This window comes from Hemicordylus capensis, chromosome 4, assembly GCF_027244095.1.
Source record: "Hemicordylus capensis ecotype Gifberg chromosome 4, rHemCap1.1.pri, whole genome shotgun sequence".
Classification (NCBI taxonomy): Eukaryota; Metazoa; Chordata; class Lepidosauria; order Squamata; family Cordylidae; genus Hemicordylus; species Hemicordylus capensis.
In genome coordinates, this window is record NC_069660.1 from 90973978 (window position 1) to 90987254 (window position 13277).

The 13277-nt window shown below is 43.7% G+C and overlaps 1 protein-coding gene across 2 annotated transcripts in view; it reads right to left on the reverse strand.

Annotated features, from left to right (window-relative positions):
• The window catches only part of AGBL4 (AGBL carboxypeptidase 4), a 1553201-nt gene that overhangs the window by 404196 nt on the left and 1135728 nt on the right, over positions 1–13277 (reverse strand). The gene's annotated exons all lie outside the window — the stretch shown is intronic.

Genomic DNA, 13277 nt, shown 5'->3' on the forward strand with positions numbered 1-13277 from the left:
TGCTTATTATTAGAATCACTGTTGAAAATTCCTTGACTTAGAAGGGCCACATGACATTAGCAGCACTGTATATGCTTTTCCTCAAGTCCCCGCTGATTTTGGCCCACATATATTGCCAGCCACAAGACACTGAAGCATTTTTGTTGTTCTAAATTGTTCAACAGGCATACAGGTGGGTGGGGTTGCACTCCCCCTGAAGGAGGCAGTTTGCAGCTTAAAGGTTCAGCTGGATCCGGTGCTGCTCCTAAAGCAGGCTTCCCCATCCTGTGGGCCTCCAGATGTTGCTGCCAGCATCCCTAGACACAATTTGTGGCTGGGTATGCTGGGAGTTGTAGTTCATCAACATCTGGAGGCCCGCAGGTTGGGGAAGCCTGTCCGAGAGAATCAGGCAGCAATGGTGGCTAGGTGGTGTGGCAGCTGTGCCCTTCCTCAAGACAGAGGCTGATCTGGCCTCTGTCACCCATGCCTTAGTTATGGTGCACTGGGATTACTGCAATGTGCTCTACATGGAGCTGCACTTACAGAGTATTTGCAAGCTACAGATGGTGCAGAACGTGGCAGCTGGCGCTGCGCATCGTGTTCATATTATATCTGTTTTGAAAACACTTCATTGGCTGCCAATCAATTTCTGGGTACAATTCAAGGTGCTGTTTATTACCTTTAAAGCCCTAAATGACTTAGGCCCCAGCTATCTTAAGGACCGCTTGCTCCTAGCTGAATCTACCCACCTCACTAGGTAGGTTGGTTGGGAGGGCAGTGCACTGCATGCCAACCCCTGCTAAAGCTCATTTGTTTAGTACATGAGACAGAGCCTTCTTGGTAGCTGCCCCCAGGCTGTGGAACTGTGGAACAGTTTGGGTGTGGAACAGTTTGGCTGTCTCACACCATATCTTTTGGAGGAGAATGAAGACTGTCCTTTTTACTCAGGATTTTGGTTTATGAGTGGCTACTCTCTGTTTTCCCTAATAGCTGTTTGTTGATTTTTTTTTAAAAAATTGTGTCCTTTCAATGTAATTTTATGATTGTTTTATTTACTGTTTTTAATTTATTGTCACTGCCCTGGGGTCAGTGAAGGGTGAAGGGTGTTATACAAATGCAAATGATAAAAAATAAACAAACATCTTCACAATCTCAGAGAAATATGAGTGAACGGATCCCTCCTTTGGCCCCTGCTTGTAATTAACACACAAAAACAGCATAGAATCTCCATCAAGTTGTCCACCTATGTTGTAATTTGGAGGAGTTTCAGACCTTTACCAAGGGCACATGGTACATTCCCCACTTCATAAGAGGACTGCATATTCTGAATGCACCTATACAGGCATATAAACACATTAGGGAGAAGGGTTCTAGTCCAGCCTATCCTTCTGAGATGCTAGTTTTGCAAATGAAGAGACATTTTGATTTGAGGGCACATTGAAACTTGCCACATCCCATGAGGACTGTACCCTGTGACTTTGCCAAACATCTGAATCATTTAGTGGTTTTGTATATCTTAGCCTAATTAACTTTTGCCCTGAAAATGCACAATTGCTACATATCTTTACACTGATACAGAAGCCTGTGGTTGAATATCCCACTGGGAAAGCCCAGCTGCCTATCTTCTATCCTCCATCCCAACTACTATCACCTTAGCTAGCAAGACAACACTGACATATTAATGACTTGTGCAGAGTAAACATTTGTCCTTCATGTCCTGCTGATGTTAGCGGAATCATTTTTTTCACTGCCTCCTTTTTTCATAGTCTCTTCTGCAAAATGCAAATGAACCATGAAGAGGAGAATGTGAGGGTTACTGAGCCACTGCAGCCTCAGACTACCCACGTTGCTTCATGGTTAGAATACCTAAATGGCCCAATGCTCTAACATTCAATTAATGAATTTGAAGGATACAGGAAAAGAGAAAGTGTGCGGGGGAGGGGGGGGATAAGATTTGCACAAGATGTTGCTCCATGAACTGTGTTATCCTGGATGACTCACTCTGATGAAGGTTAATGAGGATAGTTCAAATGCTAGGATGTAATTAAATAGAAATAATTAAAGCAACTGACACTGTGGTAAGCAGCAAAACTCAAAGAGAAAAGCAAGCCTGATTTTTTAAAATCCTTATTAAGACCTGTGAATGTAAAGGTTGGAAAGTGTTCCCAATTTTCAAAGCTGTGTGCAAACACTACCTAATTGGTGTCTAAAAATAGATTAGATCCCACCTCCACTCCTCTTAGTTTGTGTATACAATTGTTAGATGGTATGACAGAATCAATCGAAGCTTTCATGGTGAAGTTATTTTAATATGTTGCCTTCAAACTACTAGAGGGGGGACATAAGCTCCAATTTACAATGGGCCAGTTTTCACAATCTGGCTATGTTGTTCATTATGCCGCTGAATGTCAGGAGGTGGGAGGAGGAGGCGGCACACATGCTCCCAATTCCTGGTTATCTGCATAGTGAAAAGGACTGGGAAGGAATCGTGTGGGAGGGGTCCATCATGGTTGCTCAGCATGGGCAACTGAACTGATATTGTCAATCTTCAATATGAAGCAGGGTAGCCAGTGTAAGTTGTCCATGCTGAACAACTACAATTAACCCCTCCTACACACAATCATTTCCCAATCACTCACCCTTCTGGTAGCGCCCCCTCCCTCAAAGACCCAGGGATATATTGTCCTCCCCACATTGTTCAGTTATAGTGATGCTCCTGGTAGATACCTGCTTACCAGGACAATCTGGAGATGGCCAAGGGGAAGGGAGAAAAGGCCATGTGTGCAGAGGAAGTCACTTATCAAAGACACTCAAAGAATGCTGGCTTGTTTTATACCTTTGCGTCCTTTTCCACTTACATCTACTAACTTTGGTTCTTACTTGTAAGGAGTTCAAGTTGGAGAGAAGATAGAGAAAAGCATTCAGATGATCTGTGCATGTAAGGCAGCTACCCTGAAATCCATAAGGCTGCAGTTCCTCTCTTGCATATTAAAAGGCCAGAAAAATATGTATTGATTAATATTTAAGCAATCATAATCTCATTTTCCTACCCAAAAGCTTTTTTTTTTTTAAAGGTTTAATTTATTTTTCTCAAATGGGTAATTTGGAACCATCCACACGTTACAGAGAGGAAAAAACCAGTTTTGCCACTAAGTGTGCACTCAACATAGAGCTACAACTAATCATAGTAGTCTGACAAGTGGACCGGAATCATATATAAGGACCATCACCAGCCAGAACCTTGATCTTGTTTTTCTTTAATTGCATGTAAACAACTTTGAAAAGACTTGGCATGAAAGCTAGTATACAAATAAATCAAATAAACACACTTTATATTTTTAAGTTTCCACTGAAAATATCTTCAATGAAGTAAGTCCCCCCTGCCACTTTTTCTCTAGCAATAACAGGGATTCCCAGATATTGTTCACTACAACTCCCAACATCCCCAGCTGAAGTGTCCTTTGGCTGGGAATTATGAGAGTTATAGTCAACAACATCTGGGAATCCCTGTTATAAGGAACACTGCTAAACTGGCAAACAAGGATGGATTCAAGGTTTTTATATATAGCACTGTATCAGGGGTGTAGCAGCCACTGAGCAAATGGGTTCAAAGAACCCGGGCTGCCATGTCTCAGGGTCCGTGCCCAGCCACACCCCTGTGTCTGATGTCAGAAGCAAGGGGTGTGGCTACATTAGCAAATGGGGCCACGCACCCTATTTGGAAGTAAAATTTGGCCACTGCCACATTTGCAGCATGGCTGGGATATCTTCTCCCTAGGGGTGTGCACAAAACTGGGTTGCCTGGTTCAGTTCGAGTCCAGACAAGACTCCAACTGGACTGGGTATGTTCAATTTTGCCACCCCCGACCCCCCTGGACTGGGTGGCGATGCATTCAATTATGTTTTTAAAAATGTTTTACTTTTTTTTTTTTAACTGAACCCCCAAACCTGAACTGGGGGTTGTTTGGTCTGAGATTGGGCTGAACAGGGGGCAGTTGGGTTTGGTGGTGTTTCTGCACAGAACAATCGAACTGGCTATGTTTGATGTTGTACAGGTTTGAATTCAAACTCATTTGCACATCCCTACTTCTCCATGCTTGCAAAGGCAGGGAGAGGTGTTCCCAGCCAGGCTGAGAGCCCAGCATCAGCTAAAACTTCTCAAAAGCAGCCAAATGCCTTGGCAGCCACCCCACCCCAAGCTCTAGTAGGGACTTTTCTGAGGAGTGGGGCAGTAACTCTTTTGAGTGCTTTGCAATGGCTGCCTTGTTTTCCTAACAATGCAATGGAGTGGGCTGCCATGTTGCTAAGAAAAGATGGTAGCCACCTGTTAGGCGGTTGCAAAGCAGCCTGGATTGCTGTCGCCACCACTCCACCATCCAGATAAACCCCCACAAGGATTTGGGGGTGTCTTATTTGGGTGGCAGGGAAGCAATGCTCTGGAATGCTTCACATAGTTATACTAGTGGCCCTTAAAAAAAAAAAAGATGGTGGCTGCCATATTTTTAAAACCAACCACTTGCTTGGACCACTCAACCATAGCACAGGATTCTCTCGTGGAAGTTACAGACAACTTTGGTAAGACTGAGTATGCTTCCAAAGTTCAGATTTTCCCCAAACAGATGCTAGGTCAAGGCCTCTTCACATTTTCTACCAGATTCATATCATATATACTTGGTCCAGTCTAAACAATCCCCCTCAGCTCTGACACCCAAGTTCCCTGTCATGCTGCCTTCCTGTACAGTCCTCACCACTAACGGCAAATTCACAAACGATACTAAGAACAACTTTTAGTCTGGAATATGCATCAGACATGAAGATCAGAACATTTTAAACAGAATATCAGTGGATTTTGCATTTCATTTACAAACATGAAATCACAATGCCATTTTAGCACCAACATCCTAGAGGTTCTTTTACAGTAATAGCACTAATCCAAAAGCCCAGTGCTGCAGCAGCTTTAAGCTCTGATAGAGCCATGGATATTTGAAATACAGTTACCGTATGTATTCAAAGCAATGGCTGGCTACTGTTTAGCCTGGATCATCATCCATATGCAGACCCAAGTTAGAAGGAATGGGTAAAAATATAAGGTGTTAGTTAATAAGGCTTGAGGAACCTACTGTGCCATGAAAATACTTGCTGCTGCATATTTGATGTCCCTCATAGTCTTTCATTTCAATACGAGGCACCTCTGGGCCATTTACCCTATTGTATCAGAAATCTTTCACCATCTATTTTCCAGATGCTTGGAGCAGCCCAAGTTCAAACTGCATAATACTCAAAGGACTCCTCAATCATACTGGCATAACCAAATTAAAACAATGTCCTTTCCCAGCACTGCTATGCAGTAGAGACACTGAAGAAGAGTTAAGAAGCAGCATGCATACTGCGTACATATAATGAGAGTAAATGGCAATGAATTGCAAGGGAAAAGCGAAAAGTATCTCAATGAATTTTATTATTGAAACTGAGCACAATAAAGACTGCAAAACTTTTTAAGAATTATGCTGTATACTTTATGAATAGTGCCAGTGCTAGCAGAACCTGCTGCAGTATTGTCGTCATAGTTTTCTAATTAAGCTCTCCTTAAACCTTGAGCTCCTGTTCAATTAATGCTGCATGAGAAGACCCTTGTGACAATTGTTTTAGAATTAGTTTAATAAATGACAGATTGAGCGTAATCAGCAGGCATCACAAATTCCTTATAAAACAAGTTCTACATTTTTTGTGTACACACATAAGTTACATCTTTGCACAGCTTTTCCCACCCTCTCATTATCAGCCTCCTTCACTGGGCATATTATCTGCTGTTTGCATAAAATAATGGAGCATTCAATATTCCAATAGTTTATGTATATCTCAAACTCTAAAGTTTCCACAGAAAAATGTCTTTTGTGTTACCATGTGAAAGTACTTATGTGTAGCAGGAAGGAGTGAGGGATAGAAAAGCAAAGTGAAACTTTTTGTGCCACAAAAAGGTAAGGATGGAAATAGTTTGTGGAAAACTGACATAGAGTGGTCACCCTGTGGATCAGGCACCTCATTATGCTTATTAAGCTATGGCTTATATCACCCCAAGGTTACAGAGCTCTAGCTCATTTTCAAGTCTAAGTTATCTGCATCATGAATGGGTAGCTCTTAGGGCAGAATTATGTTGGTATACATTAGTGAATGTAACAAACCACCACCACCATCACCACCACCACTTCTTCCAGGGGAATGTTTTGGGAGGAGATAATCTAGAGTAGAGAAGAAGAATTGCTTAACCTGCCACTCTCCCTTGCAGCTTCCCTTAGGTCACTATGTTCCTTTGGGGTCCAGAGTTTACTCTCTTAAAGAAACATCCAGAACCCCATGAGAAGGAAGCAATTGCAGGGGGGAAGTGTCGGGAAGGGTTATGCACCCTCCACCAAATTAAATTTAATTGATTGATTGATTGATTGATTGATTGATTTGATTTCTATACTGCCCTTCCAAAAGTGACTCAGGGTGGTTTACACAGAGAAATAATAAATAAATAAGATGGACCCCTGTCCCCAAAGGGCTCACAATTTAAAAAGAAACATGAGATAGACACCAGCAACAGTCACTGGACGTACTGTGCTGAGAGTAGATAGGGCCAGTTACTCTCCCCCTGCTAAATAAAGATAATAACCATGTTAAAAGGTGCCTCTTTGCAAAGTTAGCAGGGGCTATCTGTTCCAGACCTTGTGCAGCTGAGAGAGAATGCCAATAGAAGATTTCCTCAAGGGGCAAAAAGCGCCAATAGGGCCGCGGTTCAGATCAGGACCATGGTGGGGTATAGGGGTGAAGTCCTCCATCATCCATGCTGCAGTCTAGAAAGTTTTACATTGCTCTAATGAAGTTTTACTCTTTGCTGTGAATGAAAAGAGCTTATTTTCTGGGTGAAATACAATACTTGCTTGGGTCTTTGAGGCTGAAATATCCTGCGTCAAATCAAAACTCCTGGCAATATTAGAAAACTGAAAATAAGCTGCAGTCTCTTAGGAAGTTCTGTCAGGTCTGGAGATGGTGATTGATTTTTCAGCTTCAGAAACAGATCATAGCCAGAATATAGTGAAGGCAATAGTCAAGTCAAGCTATTTCCTTCACTGTGTCTTTTTTCTTAAGAGAAGAAAGATATATACAAGGCCTAGCACAGCAAAGTGATCAAAAGAGTGACAACAAAAATACAATCCATAGTAAGAAGCTCCTAAATCAACGATTCGGGCTAATCACGGATAAGCTAGAGGGGAAAACTTCTTATTTATAGAGAGATGTGTGTGAGAGAGGGTAAAACTAGTGGGAGAATGAAGGGTGATGGTTCTGAGCTTTCTTAATGGTGGAAATAAGGTGTGAACATATTTCACTATTTGGAAAAAGGGCTGAAAAGGACTTGTACAAACGATATCCAATCATTTGTACAAAGCAAGTCTATTCACTCAGAGAACAACCTGTCCATATTCTAGGCCACAGTGTGTCTCAAGAAGACTGGCACATGCTCTGAAAATGGTGTGTGCCTCCTCAAAAATGGCTTTAGGGAATTCTCATAGACTATCTGGAACAGATATTGGGAGCTATAGGACTTTGGGGTGGGTTCTTCTGGCTCCAGGTGACAGAAGCAGGGTATAAGCCCAAACACATTCCTGTTTATTTCTGTGACTTCTACCATAGTGGACCCCTATGCCTAGAAGAGTCTTCTTTCTTTTGGTTGTTGAATACTTTCCCTCTTCCTTAAGTTCTTTCTCAATATTCAGTTTCCAGACAACACCCTTTCTGAATCACATTACCATCATACTACCCTCCACTACTACCTGACTACCCCAACTTATCTCCATTCTTGAGTGTACATATCTGATCTCATTTTCATTCCCTCCTGGCTGCCTAATGTAGACAGAAATGGTGTTACTTCCATGGTTCATACAAACCTGTCAGCACTATAAAGATGTTACGCAGAAGTCATAGCATTAACAGAGTCAGTGTGGTGTAGTGGTTAGAGTGCTGGACTAGGACCGGGGAGACACAAGTTCAAATCCCCATTCAGCCATGATACTAGCTGGGTGACTCTGGGCCAGTCACTTCTCTCTCAGCCTAACCTACTTCACAGGGATGTTGTGAGGAGAAACTTAAGTATGTAGTACACTGCTCTGGGCTCCTTGGAGGAAGAAAGGGATATAAAATGTAAATAAAATAATAATGATCTGTTCTTCCTTCCTGAGCTGGCTATTTATGTGCAGTAGCCCTTGAGGAAATCACATTTCTCAAGGGCCACTGGCATATTTTTTACTGATGCTCTACTAGCACACCAGAGAGCTGGCCAGATCTCCCTCCTTCCCTCTTCCTGCAGCTCTTACTGGGTCAGAGTTATTTAAAGGTAAGGAAGGAAGGAGTTTGGGAGATGGAACTGGGTGGGTGGGAAAGAGTGGATTGGTGGTGGGTAGATAAACTAAGAATTATCTCTTGACTTGAATTTTAATCTGAGCCAGAAATAACTCAGAGCCCTTGCAACGCTCACCTAGTTTTTGGTTGTGAGTGTAACATGCCCCTGAAGCTTGTTTCTGATCCTGAGCATGATGAACCTCCAGGCTTCTCTATGTCTACTATCACCACCATGAGACACTATATAATATAAGATATAAGAAATATAATTCCACATACATTTAATAATGTAAACTCTGAGTTTGTTTGTTTTTTATGGTGAATGTGGAAGAATGTGTTAGATGAACAAATTTTGGTGCTGCCTTGAACCAAAATTACTTAGCTCTTTGACAATAAAGATGGAAAGATAATTCACATAAATCATGTTGTGAACCACTCTGAGCCATTTTGGAAGGGCGGTATATCAATCAACCAATCAATCAATCAATCAATCAAGCAAATAAATAAATAAATAAATAAATAAATAAATAAAGGGAGCCCCATTTAACACAAATAGCTTTTGAGAGTACAATGTAATGCCTTTAACGAAACCCCCCATTTTCACTATTTTAGTCTGCATGATACTGAGGGCATCCAAATGCTTGTTATTTCCTCAAATTTGTGGTGCTGTAAAGGCTCCCAATATGACAATGTTATCTCAAAGGCAGGTTAAAACTCTCAACTCTGAGCCAGTTTTGTGGAATACAGGCCATTCTCTTACAAAAACACAGATGCCGCAGTCTGTCTTAAATACAAGATTTTAAGCTCTGGAAGCTTTTAGAACTTTTTTTGTGGCTATTCTGCAGGGAGTTATTTGGTCTGAAGTTTCCAAGTTTAACTTCGCACCTCAGTGCATTAGAGCTGGCTAAATTAGTCACACTGCATTATGTTATCAGACTGATATGAGTCTTGTTTGATGAGTCACCAATGTCACACATCAACAGAGAGAGTCGCAGTTTAGAAAGGAATTTAGAAAGGTGCATATCCCAAGTACCTCTACGTATGGATTCACTAGGACAAGATTTTTTTTAAGCACAGTGTGTCTTATTCATTAAGTTAGTAATAATTGTTCCTTAATAAAGGACTATTATTAACCACTTATTGGTATAAGAGGTTAAAAATAATTGAACATTTTGCATGTTCAATGTGCTTTAAAATCCATCCTTAGCATTACACCCATCCTGTGAAATTGGGTGTTATTTATTTCTATGTTAGGGGTGAAAAACTTGCATCAAAGGTTCATCTAACAGTTCCGCTGACTGTACAGGATAGGATTGCTACTAAGCCCCAATTCAGACATTCCGTCAAGGGTGGTGATGCAAGAGCAAGGGACAAGGGTAGTGCAAGCCCTTCCGCATGCTATGCAAATATAAACTGCCCAATCATGCTGAGGCCCATCATAAAGCATGAGGGAAGAGGGTCTCATGCAACCTTGGCCTCCTCTCAGAGAAGACCCCATTCATATTGGAGGCTGTCTGCATAGTGAAGAGAAAGGGGTCAGAACATTTCTCCACCATGCTGTTGCAGCATGACCCTTGTCCCAGTGCAATGCTGTGCTGTGACCACACAGTCTACAACAATACACAGTACAGACTAGTCTGCAGTCCTGATTTAATTGGCACATAATTGTTAGAGGTTGTCAGCAAGTATTTTTGTTGTTGCTGGCTGCGCTGTGGTAGTTGCTGTTGCTGTGTTAGTCCTTTTGTTGGCTTTGCAAGTTTGCTATTAAGTTGCTGCTGGGATGACATTGGTATGCTGACATCACGGCAAGCTCCAGTGTAAGGGTAGGCTAGCCAGTGTTCCCTCTAAGGCAGGCTTCCCCAACCTGCGGCCCTCCAGATGTTTCTGAACTACAACTCCCACATATCCAGCCACAATAAATGGTGGCTAGGGATGCTGGGAGTTGTAGTTCAGCAACATCTGAAGGGCCACAGGTTGGGGAAGCCTGCTCTAAGGGATTCCCAGATGTTGTTGACTACAACTCCCATAATCCCCAAGCAAAAGCCATTGTAGTTGGGGATTCTGGGAGTTGTAATCAACAACATCTAGGAATCCCTGTTAGAGGCAGGGAACACTGGAGGGAGTCATTTTGCCTGGACAACAGGATCAGCTGCACGCAACTATATTAAGATACAGTCATAATGTTTCTTCTACCTTGGTTTTTTTTTTTTTTAAGTAGTCTTGGGGGACTAAGAATGTAAGCAGAGGACTAACAGGACCAGGAGGAGAGGCTGTATAACCTGTTCCCTTATGGGCACTTTCACCCTGCCCGCTGCTTTTCTCCTATAGCAGGGAAAGGTACCGATGGGAGTTTTTTTGAAGTGTTAGCAGCATATTTATGGAGTTCAGCACCTTGATGGAAACAAAGAATAAATCCAAAGAGGAGGAGGGTAAGTGTTGTTTCTGGGATACGGGAGGTACATGAATGATCACTTCTATAAAATCTGCTGCATCGGTGAATACTAGGAAGTATGTAGCAGGGAAATGTTTGACTAACAAGCAGAAGGTAACTGGTTTGAATCCCCGCTGGTACTATATTGCGCAGCAGTGATGTAGGAAGATCTGAAAGGCATCATCTCATACTGCACGGGAGCAGGCAATAGTAAACCCCTCCTGTATTCTACCAAAGACAACCACAGGGCTCTGTGGGTGCCAGAAGTCGAAACTGACTTGATGGCGCACTTTACCTTACTTTACTGAACAGTACAGAAGAGGTTTTTCCACTTGCTCTGCTATGATTAATTTATCAGCCTTTCTATATCACTCTGAGATACTGATCAATTTAGCAGCACTGTAATACCCACTTGGAGGAGAGGGAAATATGGGATGGCAGCTTCCTGGTTAGAAAAGACTGAACTGCACTGGAATGGGTTCCGAGCTGGGCTGGACTTGGCAGAGCAGAGCGTCCTCCCCGCCCCTGCCCATCCACACACACCCCCAGCAACATTGCAAATACACAGGAGATAGCAAATTAGCCTGCTGCCTCTCTCACAGATTGCTTAACTGCCTGCCTCTGGCAGAGGCTGTGACTACGTCTGCTATTGGTGGTGGTGCTGCTGCTGCTGTTCCCCCATTCCCCTCCTCCTCATCCATCTTGCCATTTGAAAAGACAAGGGGAAGGATGTGGAGTGGAAGGAATTGTGGGGTCCTCCAGCCCACACTTCTGCTCCAGTCCGTCCCGTCCCCCCCCCCCCGCCCGGGGGAGGGAAACCACCACAGAACCCTTTCCACACAGCTGTTCAAACACCAGTAACCTTTGGATCACAGATTCCCATGGGCCAAATAGTGCATTTCATACACCCCTTCTCCACAGTTCAACACTAGCTTCCCCTCCACACAGTGGTGCATATTGGGGAAGCATAAGTTTCCTGACCTGGAGGGAGCTTGCTGGTTGCTTGCTAGCTGTAGATACCACGCAGTCGCAACACATGACACAGTCAGAAGAAGTCCCTCCTTGGGGCCACTGGGCCAGTCACAATGAGTCACTGAGAAAATGAGGAGGCAGGCTTCTGCAAAAAAAAAAAAAAAACACACACATTTGGCTGGGGAGATGGGATGGGAATCCCCAGCACAGCGGTAGCATACAAATGAGCTCCTCCTGCCACCAAACAGCAAATATGGTGGCATGAGTAAGCCCAGTGTGGTGGCATGAGTAAGCCCATTGGCATTACTCATGTCAAGTGTGGCAACATGAGTAAGCCCATTGTTTCCAATGGGCCTACTCATGGGTAATAGCTGAGTTATTTGAGCCGCTCAGCACTTGCAGCAGGATTGCTGGAACTCCTGAAACCCACTCCAGCACAGAAATAGTTGCAGGGGCTTTCAAATAGTTGCAAAGCTGGGGTAAAAGTCCACATCTGGGAAGCCTGTTGAGGAGATAGAGGAAATGGCTGCATGTGGGGACATGGGGAGGGGAAAGTGTTATATGGCATGCTTTGTATGCCGCAGGCATGGAGGTAATGGCTTACTAGGCACCAGGCCTCTCTAGTCCTGGTCCACACAAACAATATATACCCTCAGAGTGGAGAAGCTGAGGAAAAATGACCCAGGGTTCCCGCCTTCTCTGATTGATCAAATGGTCACTCTCATCTCTCACACAGCAAGGCTCTCCACATGGCCACCGACATGATTACTGGCTCCGTCACAGAGCCGGTAGGGGCAGTGGGGATTGGGGGCCTTCTGGCCCCCAGAAGTCCCAGAATGCCTCGAGCAAGTGTGTGTGGAACTCTGGGGAGCCCCCTGACGCCAAGAGGCTTGTTGTAGGCTCCCAGTTGGGGCTCTGCTTGTGAGTTGAGCCGCACTGCAGTGACACAGAACCAGGTAAACGGGCTTAGTGGAGTGTTTGCTCCACTAACCTCATTTGGGGGGGACGGGATTAAGAGGGCTTGCTGCTGGGAGCCGCACAGCTCCTAGCAGTTCACAAGTGCAGTGGAAAATGGGCTGGGCTCCCTTAGCCCTGTTTCCACTGGGTGTGAGAATGGTCTCAGTAACCGAGCTGGGACGTCTGCCCCAAGCAGCTTTCTTTGCTCAGAAGCCCCAGACTGCATTTTGCTGGAATCTTCTTCTGTGTTATATCCTACCTGTGGGCAGCAGCACAGGTAGGATAAAATGGCAGGGTACATGTGCACACAGCAGCAGCTAAGTATGAAAGTGGAATGGCTTGAAGGAGTCAGGAGGCGGCGGGGCAGGCAGAATGGTTAGGGCTGACTTCAAATCAATCACCTTGTAATTTACCAATAGAACGTGATCAATACTCTGTCTTTCCCTGGTATTGGGTATGTGGTCATTGAGTGTCACTTCCACCTGCTTGTGTTGCTGCAATAAAATTAGGAGCTTGTCCTGATGGGTTGGTACATCACGACTTCATAACTATTATTTCA